This window comes from Lissotriton helveticus, chromosome 2_2 (assembly GCF_964261635.1).
Source record: "Lissotriton helveticus chromosome 2_2, aLisHel1.1, whole genome shotgun sequence".
Classification (NCBI taxonomy): domain Eukaryota; kingdom Metazoa; phylum Chordata; class Amphibia; order Caudata; family Salamandridae; genus Lissotriton; species Lissotriton helveticus.
The window spans coordinates 503,873,873-503,885,287 of NC_136060.1; the positions used below are offsets into that span (position 1 = coordinate 503,873,873).

The following is an 11,415-nucleotide window of genomic DNA, read 5'->3' on the forward strand; positions in this document are numbered from 1 at the left end:
GAAGTTTAAAGAGGGGTACCACCGCAGAGAGGTTTAAAGAGGGGTACCACCCGAGAGAAGTTTAAAGAGGGGTACCACCTGAGACAGGTTTAAAGAGAGGTACCACCCCAGAGAGGTTTAAAGAGAGGTACCACCCGAAAGAGGTTTAAAGAGGGGTACCACCCAAGACAGGTTTAAAGAGAAGTGCCACCCCAGAGAGGTTTAAAGAGAGGTACCACCCGAGAGAAGTTTAAAGAGAGGTACCACCCGAGACAGGTTAAAAGAGTAGTACCACCCCAGAGCAGTGCTTTAAATGGGCTCGTACTGTCTGGTACTGAGTGCCGTCACTTCTTTAATTTGAGAGGGAGAGTACCTGCACTTCTCAGCACTGCCACAATACAATTAAATTAGAGCGTTCTGGCACTTCTCAGGGGCAAACGGGTGATTCTAAAGAGTGAGTACCTGCACTTTTATATTTTCATTTAAAGCACTGCCCCAGAGAGGGTTCAAGGGATGTTACATGGCACAATGGAGCACACGGTGGCTTCCAATCGTTTCTCACGAGAGGGGTAACCATAGTTCAATACACCCACTGCGGTAATCACCACTGTGAGCTCCCTCTGACCCTGCCCTCAGGCTAGGTCGCCCCCACACCGCTGCTGCCTGCCAGTCTTAGCTCACAGCGCTGCTCCAGCGGTCGCTGTCTCTCCTCCTCCCGCCGTCCAGCATCACCGCACTTTCCCGCCGCTGCCTCCCTGCGGCCCCACCCCCACCAAGCCCATTCGCCACCCCGCTCCTGCCACCCAGCTGCTCCTCCCTCCCGGTTTCACTCTTAAGGGGACCACGCAGTGACGCAGGGAGCGACCTCTGACCCTGTCCTCAGGCTAGGTCGCCCCCACGCCGCTGCTGCCTGCCAGTCTTAGCTCACAGCGCTGCTCCAGCGCTCGCTGTCTCTCCTCCTCCCGCTGTCCAGCATCACCGCACTCTCCCTGCGGCCCCGCCCCCACCAAGCCCATTCGCGGCCCCGCTCCCGCCACCCAGCTGCTCCTCCCTTCCCTCCCAGTTTCCCCCATATGGAGACCACGAAGCGGCCGTGCAGCGGACGCACGCAGAGGGCGCACCGCTGGCGCGCCGAAGGCACGCCAAAGGCAAGCCCATCTGCGCCTGTCCGCACCTGGACCGCGCCCAGCGCCAGATACCCTGGCCCCTGCCGGAGCCAGGGTGCCCGACTGAAATACGACTCCACCGCCCTCAACGCACTCAACTCCGGACGACCACCAGCCTGCTACCGAGCCACCCTGAAACGCACCCACGGACCCTTCACCTGTCAAGCCTGCAAATTCACCTGGCTCAGACCCTGCCCCTCCCCCCCAGCCACGCCAAGCAACAACGACAACCACCTCAAGTGCATCCTCCTCAACACCCGCTCCGTCCACAAACACGCCATCGAACTCTGGGACCTCCTCGACTCTACAAAACCAGACGTCGCCTTCCTCACGGAAACCTGGATGAACACGTCCTCGGCCCCCGTCATCGCCATAGCAATCCCGGACGGCTACAAGATCACCCGGAAGGACCGCACCAACCAAACCGGAGGAGGAATCGCCATCATCTACAAGAACATCATCAACATCACGACCAACGCCAAAGACACACTCTCCACCGCCGAACACCTACACTTCCAAATACACACCGACCCCAAGACCACCCTGAGAGGAACGTTCATCTACAGACACCCGAGCCCACGCACACAATTCAGCGAAACCATCGCCAACTTTATCAGCCCGCACGCCCTAGCCTCACCAGAATACATCCTCCTAGGGGACCTGAACTTTCACCTAGAGAAAAACAACGACAACAACACCACCAGCCTGCTCGACAACCTGGCCAACTTCGGACTCAAGCAACTGGTCGACACACCCACCCACCACGCCTGCCACACGCTTGACCCCATCTTCTCCGCCAGCAACCACGTCTCCTTCAGCCACTCCACAGAACTACACTGGACCGACCACAGATGCATCCACTTCACCTTCAAAAAGAATACATCCCACCATCGCACACAACAAATCCCCCGCAGATGGAGCAAAATCACCACAGACCAGCTCCTCTCATCACTAAGCCAAAACCTGCCAGTCGACTCCGCTGACCCCAACAACGCAGCCCACAACCTCGCACAATGGATCACCAACTGCGCCGACGACCTCGCTCCACTGAAGAACCCCCCAGGTAAGCCCGGCAACAAGAAAACACCATGGTTCACAGACATCCTCAAAGAATCAAAGAAATCCTGCTGGACCCTCGAAAAAACCTGGCACCACGATCGGACTTCAGAAAACATGACAGCCCTCAAAAACGCCACCCGCGAACACCACCAGCTGATCCGCACCACCAAAAGGACATAGTTCAAAGAGCGACTGGACAAGAACACCCACAACAGCAAGGAACTCTTCAGCATCGTCAAAGAGCTCTCCAACCCCAGCGCCAGCAACAACGACATCACACCGTCACAAGACCTCTGCAACTCCCTCGCCACATTCTTCCACCGTAAGATCACTGATATACACAACAGCTTCGGATCCCAAATTCCACCTCCAACCACAGAACCAACAACCCCTACCACCACCCTCAACGCATGGACACCCATCAGCATGGAAGACACCACCCACGTCATGAACACCATCCACTCTGGATCCCCCTCTGACCCATGCCCCCACCACATCTTCAACAAGGCCGACAGCATCATCGCACCCCACCTCCGGAACGTCATAAACAGCTCCCTCACGTCAGCCACCTTCCCGGAGAGCTGGAAACACGCAGAGATCAACGCCCTACTGAAAAAACCCACGGGGGATCCCAAAGACCTCAAGAACTTGCGCCCCATCTCTCTTCTTCCCTTCCCGGCCAAAGTCATCGAGAAGACCGTCAATAAACAGCTGACCACTCTCCTCGAGATGAACAACTCGCGCGACCCGTCCCAGTCCGGATTCCGAGCCAACCACAGCACTGAGACCTCCCTCATCGCAGCCACCAACGACATCAGGACCATGATGGACAAAGGAGAAACAACCGCCCTCATTCTCCTAGACCTCTCGGCAGCCTTTGACACCGTCTGCCACCTCACCCTAATATCCCGCATCTACGACACTGGGATCCAAGGAAAGGCCCTGGACTGGATTACATCATTCCTCTCCAATAGAACCCAGAGAGTCCGCCTCCCTCCCTTCCGCTCCGAAGCCACCAAGATCATCTGCGGCGTACCCCAGGGCTCCTCACTCAGCCCAACCCTCTTCAATATCTACATGATCCCCCTCGCCGCCCTCGCTCGCAAACACAACATCAGCATCATCTCCCACGCCGATGACACCCAGCTGATACTCTCCCTCACCAAGGACACAGCCACCGCCAAAACCAACTTCCAGTAAGGAATGAAAGACGTCGCAGAATGGATGAAACTCAGCCGCCTAAAGCTGAACTCAGACAAGCCAGAGGTCCTCATCCTTGGACAAACCCTCTCCGCCTGGGACGACACCTGGTTGCCCACAGCGATGGGCCCCGCGCCGACTCCCACGGACCACACACGTAACCTAGGATTCATCCTGGACTCCTCCCTCTCGTTGACCAGGCATGTCAACGCCGTATCCTCATCCTGCTTCAACACCCTGCGCATGCTCCGAAAAATCTTCAGGTGGATCCCCACAGAAACCAGAAAGACCGTCATCCAGACCCTCGTCACCAGCCGACTGGACTACGGAAATGCCCTCTACGCAGGAACCACAGCCAAACTCCAGAAACGGCTTCAGCGCATACAAAACGCCTCCGCCCGACTCATCCTCGACATCCCCCGCCACAGCCACATATCCGCCCACCTAAGAAACCTGCACTGGCTCCCCGTCAACAAGAGGATCACGTTCAGGCTCCTCACCCACGCTCCACGACAAAGGACCCGTATACCTCAACGACCGCCTCTCGTTCCACACTCCCACCCACCAGCTCCGCTCAGCCAGCCTCACCCTCGCCACCGTTCCACGGATCCACGGAACCACCACTGGAGGAAGGTCGTTCTCCTACCTGGCCGCAAAGACATGGAACTCACTCCCTGCACACCTTCGACTGACCCAGGACCACCTCACCTTCAGGAAGCACCTCAAGACCTGGCTATTCGAGCAATGACAGCACCCCTCCCTTCCCCCTTTAGCGCCTTGAGACCCTCACTTGTGAGTAGCGAGCTCTATAAATTCATTGATTGATTGATTGACTGTGGAAGACCTTTAAGCTCCTTGCCTGGATGTCTGCTCAGCTATCACTTTGTAACTTGGAGTGTGTGTACATTCACACATGTAATCTCTACACCAGGGATTTAAGTGGGTCAAGCAGGTGCTGAGACGGCTCCACTTTTCCCCACAAGGTAGAAAAAAAAACTTACCTCTGTAATGGTACCATCCATCACTGCTTTTGATGTAACTTCAGAGAGACTCGTTTTTTAGTTTTATACAACGCAAACTTTGAGCGCTTTACATGAGCACCAGTTACATTACACAATGGCATATTCATTTTTTGAATCATAGGACCTCAGGCTCAATCCTGTTTTCTCAGTTCGAAGATCGACTGCTCTAGCCTTATCCACAACCTCGCCCACAGGAGCGAGAAGCATTTTCAATAAACTATACAATGAAGTGATACTTGTTGCTTATTTATCTTATGCAACTTACAACCATTGACAAAGCCAGTAGTTCTGGCTTGTTGTAGGTATGATGTTACCTGTTGTATCATTTATCTGGATAAATGGACAGAAGAAGCAAAATGCCAGTCAGCGGCACACTATGCTAAGCACAGATTTTTAGCTTAAGTGTTTTAAGCCACGCCCATAATAACAGCCGCCCGCCCCTATGAGAGACCCCTCCAGTTTTTTCCTCCCACTTACAGCGCTGCTCTACACGCGATATAGCCACCTCAACACGTCACCCCAACTATGGACAGTCAGGGGCACCAGCTCCTACCCGTGACTTACTCTCTACTACTCCTGGCTCTGTCCTTGATAAGTTACCCCTAAGGAGCCAGCGTGTCTCGTTCTTGTTATATTCTCAAGGTTCCTTCCAGGTTGATGGAGTGAGCGCTGTATTGTTACTTGCTATCCATCAAGTCTCATAACATCAGCCACAGGAATAGAAAGTGATGTGCCTACCCTTGGCCTAGACTCTCTGCAACAAATAAACAGCTGTTGCCGGTCTCAGGGAGGGATTAAGAGTCAACCTTGCAATTCATCAGGGGTCAAAGGGTGCACAAGGTCACTTCTGTTGACCCTAGGTATTTTTGTGAATCAACGTCCACATATGGCTGAAACAGAGGGTGGTTTAATTGAATTAAATCATGCAAGACTGCCTGTTCAACCACAGCAATGCAGGAACTGTGGCATTCCTTCCATTTGCTCCAAGTGTGATCCCTGCAAAGATGTGTAATTACTAGGGGTGAGCAGAGAACTCCGCTCCGCCAGCTGAGCGGATTTAGCCAGCCACCCCCACCACCTGGCCCGATCCCAGATTCTGAACTCTACCCAGGCCGGTGAGAGCCCCTGGGCCCCGGTTAGACCCCCTTCCCCATGGCCCTCGGCTGGCTTGCAGGACAGAGGACTCCTGCACCCCGGGGCCCGCCAGACGGAGCTCAAGCGCTGGGCTCGTCCCTCTTCTGAACCCTAGCCAGGCCGGGGAAAGCCTCCCTGGGCACCAATGAACCACCGTCTCCAACATCCGGACCCTCAGCTGACTTGCAGGACGGGGGCTCCTGCACCCCAGGGCCTATCGGACCGAGCTCAAGCCCCAGGCCCGGTCCCAGCTTCCGAACTCTAGTCAGGTCGGGAAGAGCCTCCCCAGACCCCGATGGACCCCCGTCCCCAGAGCCCGGACCCTCTGCTGGAACCAAGCAGGGTTAAACCCAGGCCACGTCCTCTCCCCGCCGGAATACCCGGGAGCCTATTTTCCTCAACTATTAAGCCCCGCTCACAGAACCCTGGGGAAGGATAAAAGTTGGAGTCAGTCCAGCTGGCCAGTAGGTCGCTATCTGGTCACCCAGCCCGCAGGGCCAACTGGTTACCCAGCCCGCAGGGCCATATGGTCGCGTTGCCAGGTAACCAGATGGCCCGGGAAGACCCAGCGCCCAGATGGCCTGAGATAGCCAGAACCAGTCGCCCTTGCAGTCTGATGACGGGGAGGGTGGCCAGGCGCACCGAGGCCGCTGTTTGGGAGGCTCCTTCCCTGGGGCTGCTCACCTCCCTGCTCAACTTGTTTGGGAGCAGGAGGTGGGCGGCGGCTGGCCCAGACCATCTGGTCACCCTGCTGTCCTGCAAGGGATGGTGGCCCCCAACCCCGCACCCCAGTGGTGCAGGGACGGGAGGGGGAGCCCCCCTTGCCAGAGGGCACGTGGTGGAGGCGGCCTCAGGCAGACCCGCATCACCCCCTATGCATCTCTCCTGCCATCCCGGCGGTAGAGGGACCCACCCCTGGGTGTGGTGGAGGAGGCATTCGCGGCGCCCAGGCATGGAATGATAAAAAGCTTGGCTCCGAGGATGACTTTCAATAGATCGCAGGGAGGTAACTGCTCTGTTACTTACAAAACCCTGACCCATAATTAGGTTGTCTACGAATGATTTAGCACCGGGTGCCCGACAAACATGCGGTGCACTAAGGGCGATGGAAGCGAGCGGCTGTACGTACCAGCCCCCCGAGAGAGGCTGTCTATCCCAGGACAACTGAGGCTCCTTGGCACCGAGGTATCTATTGACGGTCTAAACCCAGCTCACGTTCCCTATTCGTGCGTGAACAATCCAATGCTTGGTGAAATCTGCTTCACAATGATAGAAAGAGCCGACATCGAAGGATCAAAAAGCAATGTTGCTATGAACTCTTGCCCACCACAAGCAAGTTATCCATGTGGTAACTTTTCTGACACCTCTGCTTGAAACCCAAAAGGTTTGATGGATCGTGAGGCCCCATTTTCACGGTCTGTATTCATACTGAAAATCAAGATCAAGCGAGCTTTTGCCCTTGTGCTCCGCTGGAGGTTTCTGTCCTTTCTGAGCTCTCCTTTGGACACCTGTGTTATCATTTGGCAGGTGTACCATCCCAGTCAAACTCCCCACCTGTCACCTTCCCCGGAGCATGTTGCGCCCGGCGAGTGCTAAGCGTTTGGAGCCAGAAGCGAGAGCCCCACGGGGCTCGTCCCCTCCTCACTGGGTAAGGGAAAAAACGATGAGTAGTGGTATTTCACCGGTGGCCTGAGGGCCTACCACTTATCCTACACCTCTCATGTCTATTCATAGTGTCAGACTAGAGTCAAGCTCAACAGGGCCTCTTTCCCCGCTGATTCTACCAAGCCCGTTCCCTTGGCTGTGGTTTCGCTAGATAGTAGGTAGGGACAGTGGGAATCTTGTTCATCCATTCATGCGCGTAACTAATTCGATGACGAGGCATTGGGCTATTTCTGTACCACCACGTGGTGGCTCATTCTGGGTTATTATGGTGCCCATCAGCGTCAAATGAGTTTTGCTTCCAATAATGCAACATTATTTCGCTCCAGAGTACAGCCACACTCAAAGCTGTCCTCACTGGAACTGGGATCATGTATAGGCCAGAGATAGTACAACCTCCAGTACTATTCCAACAATTTTAAATTGTCTACGAACAATCCTGATGAACTAAAGTATGATTAGCAGGACATCAATAATCAACGTGTGGCATGTAGTGATTATGTGCATGTAATTATTTGAAACCTATTCTTCATTAAAGACATTTCAATAATCATGATGTACACATTTGTATCTAAATTGTTTTTAAGCACACATCTGTAAAAATACACATCTATAAATTGCATATCTAACTAGAAAATGCATATCTATAAAGATTCTCGAAAGTTCACATCGACACAAATTTTTGTGTCAACTAAAAAACTATTATGTAACTGCTTAACTACGTCTAAATATTAATGAATCAACATTTTAAGACAATATGTTTTATAAGGGTGACATGTGTGCTGTACGATAGTGTACATCTCTGCCTAAGCTTGATATTTAATTGTCCATGAATACTTGGCACATTTTAAGAGTGTCCATTAAAGTAGTCAGTCAAACATTTTTCTTGAACGGGAATGACATTTATAGACCAGGATCAGCCAGAGCAACATCATTACATTGAGGTCAAATACCCCTACATCCAACAATAAAGCCATGACATTTTACAGGATGTATGACAGTACAACGCGTGCTTTTACAACGCGTACCATTACCACGCAGGTTTTACAACGCAAGTAACTTGTGTTGGGGGCGCTGGATAGCGAATAGTTTAATTTACTATTCCAACTCCAGTCCCCGTGGATAGTAGGGAAGGAGTTGGATAGTATATTAAACTATTCCCTATCCTCCAGCGCCCTCCTGCACAAGTCATTGTAATGACTTGCGTTGTAAAACCTGCGTGGTAATGGTACCGCGTTGTAAAATTTTCGTGGTAAAGGATGTTTCCCCATTTTACAGTGTTACAGTTGGTGAGATCTTTGATTTGCTGAGATAGATCCTGCTAGTATATAACTTTACTCTCAAACGCTAATTCAAGGGAATTCTGTGAGTTTTCATAACAAATTGAAACATCATTCACTAAGCCTGTACCATTTTTGGTAAACACTACATCTGGTTTTCATAGTTCACCTTGATTACTCTTAACATGAGGTTCCCTATATGCCATCCACCCACACCTTTTTGCTCTATCAAAGAGCAAATCCAGAATGTTATTATGTCTTTTTATCCTAATGTTCTTGGTTTTGGGACATGCACCTGAAATATGTGAAAATGTTTTGCAAACATCTTTACAGTACCTACATGTAGGAAATGTACGATGTCTTCCCCAGGTGATGGTTTCTCTAGTATACAAGACATTTGCTCTCAACATCAACACCGCTATGTACGGGTTTTCTTTCATTTTGTCATGCTCGCTGATCCAGAATTGGAGGGTGGATTACTTGCTAAGTATTTTATACCATCACCTTTGACAGGGAGATTTGTCCATTTCTCAAATTCTTCTTTCCTCCAATCATATGTTGCTAACAAATTCAAATAATAACTCAGAAAACTACTAAGTAAAATGTTGAGTTTGTGCGTTTTGATGATGTAATCAATTTTCTCATTGATTACTTATCCTGTATACATGAATGAATGAGCTATGTAGAGATATGGAGCTGCCCTGAGATACAATAAACTATTGACTTTATTTAGACCAATTGTTGTACATACTTTGGTATACTGAGGCCCCCAAAGGATCTTTTTGAATATAGGAGACCATCACATGTGTATGCAGGAAGGTGTAGAAAATGTTTGACATACTTTTTTATTTTTTGATGCAGAACATTTAAAGTTTTAGCTTCTGTTCCTATCATTTCCAATTTAAACAACAGTTTGGGGATCAAGTACTGACACAACATTTCTATTTTTTGTGTGGGCTTAAGTGGCAGATTATCAAGTTTTTGAACCCAAATAACAAGAACCTCATTAATTTTGTTGTTGCTTGTAGGGCTGGTGTGTCGATCAAAGTTCAATCCGAGGTATTTCTCACTTTCTCCTGGATGAATGTTTTCAATATTTTGTTTTTCAAACTGCCATGGTTTACAGTTGTTAATCAGGGTTTTATCTTTATGGTGACTAATATAAGGTCCATGTGTCTTTTTCACATTAAGTTTTAAGCCTGTTGTTTTACTAAATTTTTCAATAATTGTCAGATTTGTACTCATTCCTTTCCGGGTGTTGCTGAATACTGCGATGTCATCGGCAAAGGCGAGAGCGGTGATTTGCTCAATGAGACGATCTGATCTGAATGTGAAGCCCTTGCCGTCTTTCTGAAGATCACAGATCAGTGGATCCATGGCGATGTTAAATAACAGTGTGGATAAAGAGTCACCTTGTTAAATCCTGGATCTTATTGTTATTTCAGGAGTTGATTCGTGGTTCTTTCCCTTGAAAAATTTAGTTGCGTGAGTGTATACGTCTTTTATTATGTCTCTGATGTATGATGGAACTCTGTGCCTTGCGAGACTCTGTAAAATGTGACCATGGCTGACAGAGTCAAAGGCTTTTGAGATATCTATGAATTCTTCTGCTAATGAGTTTCTGTTTTTTTGTGTTCCTTTTATGATATTTTGCAGAGGAGTCAGATTCTTGAGGCAACCTCTCACCTTCATGAAGCCATTTTGTCTCGTATTTAATTCAACATAGAATGAGAGTCTTTTAGTCAGTATTATTGTGAAGAACTTCATGAATGCTGTATCGATGGTAATTGGACACCAATTACTGATTTTTTAAAGTTCGCTAATCGGTACATTCTTAGGTATCAATATGGACCGTTTTTTTTTAATACTTTCTAGTACTCTTCTCATCGATAACCAAGATGATAAGATTCTGGGCAGTAGTCTTGGTTGCTTGTTATGCACATTATTCAAGTCATTTAGGCCAATCTTATCAGGCCGCACTGCTCTCTTTAAATCTGGCTTATCGAAGGCTTTAATTATTTTGAGCAGTGTAATTTCTTTACATAATCCTCCAATTTCAAATTCAGCCGGTATCCAGCCAATAGGGACGAATTTAGGGTTTTTCTTGTTTTCTTTTTCAATAATGTCCTTGTAATATTGGAAGATTTCATCAGTACTGATTTGGCAAGTGGCATCTTTTGCCCCATCAGTGATAATCCTGACAATTTTCTTTTTGTCTTTTTTAAACATTGCCTGAAATTCTCTATTGCTGCCCTTTGCTTTTGCATAATTTTTCTTGTGTGACCGATTGAGCCTTCTTAGGGCTCGCCTGCTGATGCGCTTCAGCGCATAGCTGGCGAAGCTCTATAGGGGCTTATCCAGTGTTTATCCACTGGCGATTCCACTGGCGATTCCTTCAAGTGCATGTGCTTTTTAGGTCATTGCGCTTGCGCAAGCCCTAAAAAGCGCGTGCACAATGCCACCAGCCGCCTGCCTGCCTGCCTCGCATTACCACATCAAAGGCAGCCCTCCGAGCGCATTTCTCACCCCCTAATTATTCACGGCCGGCCGGCAGGCACATCAAAGGCTGCTGCTGCCGTGACTCGCATTTCTCCTCCCTCCTCCCCTATCACTGCCCAGGCCGGCCGTACTTTCTCTTTACAAGGGCGCCCATTCCTGAATCACTTGAAATCTCTCCACATTATTTGCATTTTGTTAATTAAAAAAATTAACTTCAACACAGCGTTGCACATTTTTCTCGACTTCGGAAGGATGAGTCCCAATCTCATTTGTACAAAGTGTTGTAATGGGATTATTGGAGAGTTAGAGAAACGTGCTCACAAGTTACATTTTTATGCAAATCATCTGAGTAAATAAACAATAGCATGGTGCCGTTTGCGTCCTTGACTTGATCTGGTTTTTATTTTTATTTTG

The 11,415-nt window shown here is 49.5% G+C and overlaps 1 pseudogene; it reads right to left on the minus strand.

Annotated features, from left to right (window-relative positions):
• Positions 1-6,523: 6,523 nt before the first annotated feature.
• Positions 6,524-7,342, minus strand: LOC144821990 (28S ribosomal RNA; annotated as a pseudogene).
• Between the last annotated feature and the right edge of the window lie 4,073 nt (positions 7,343-11,415).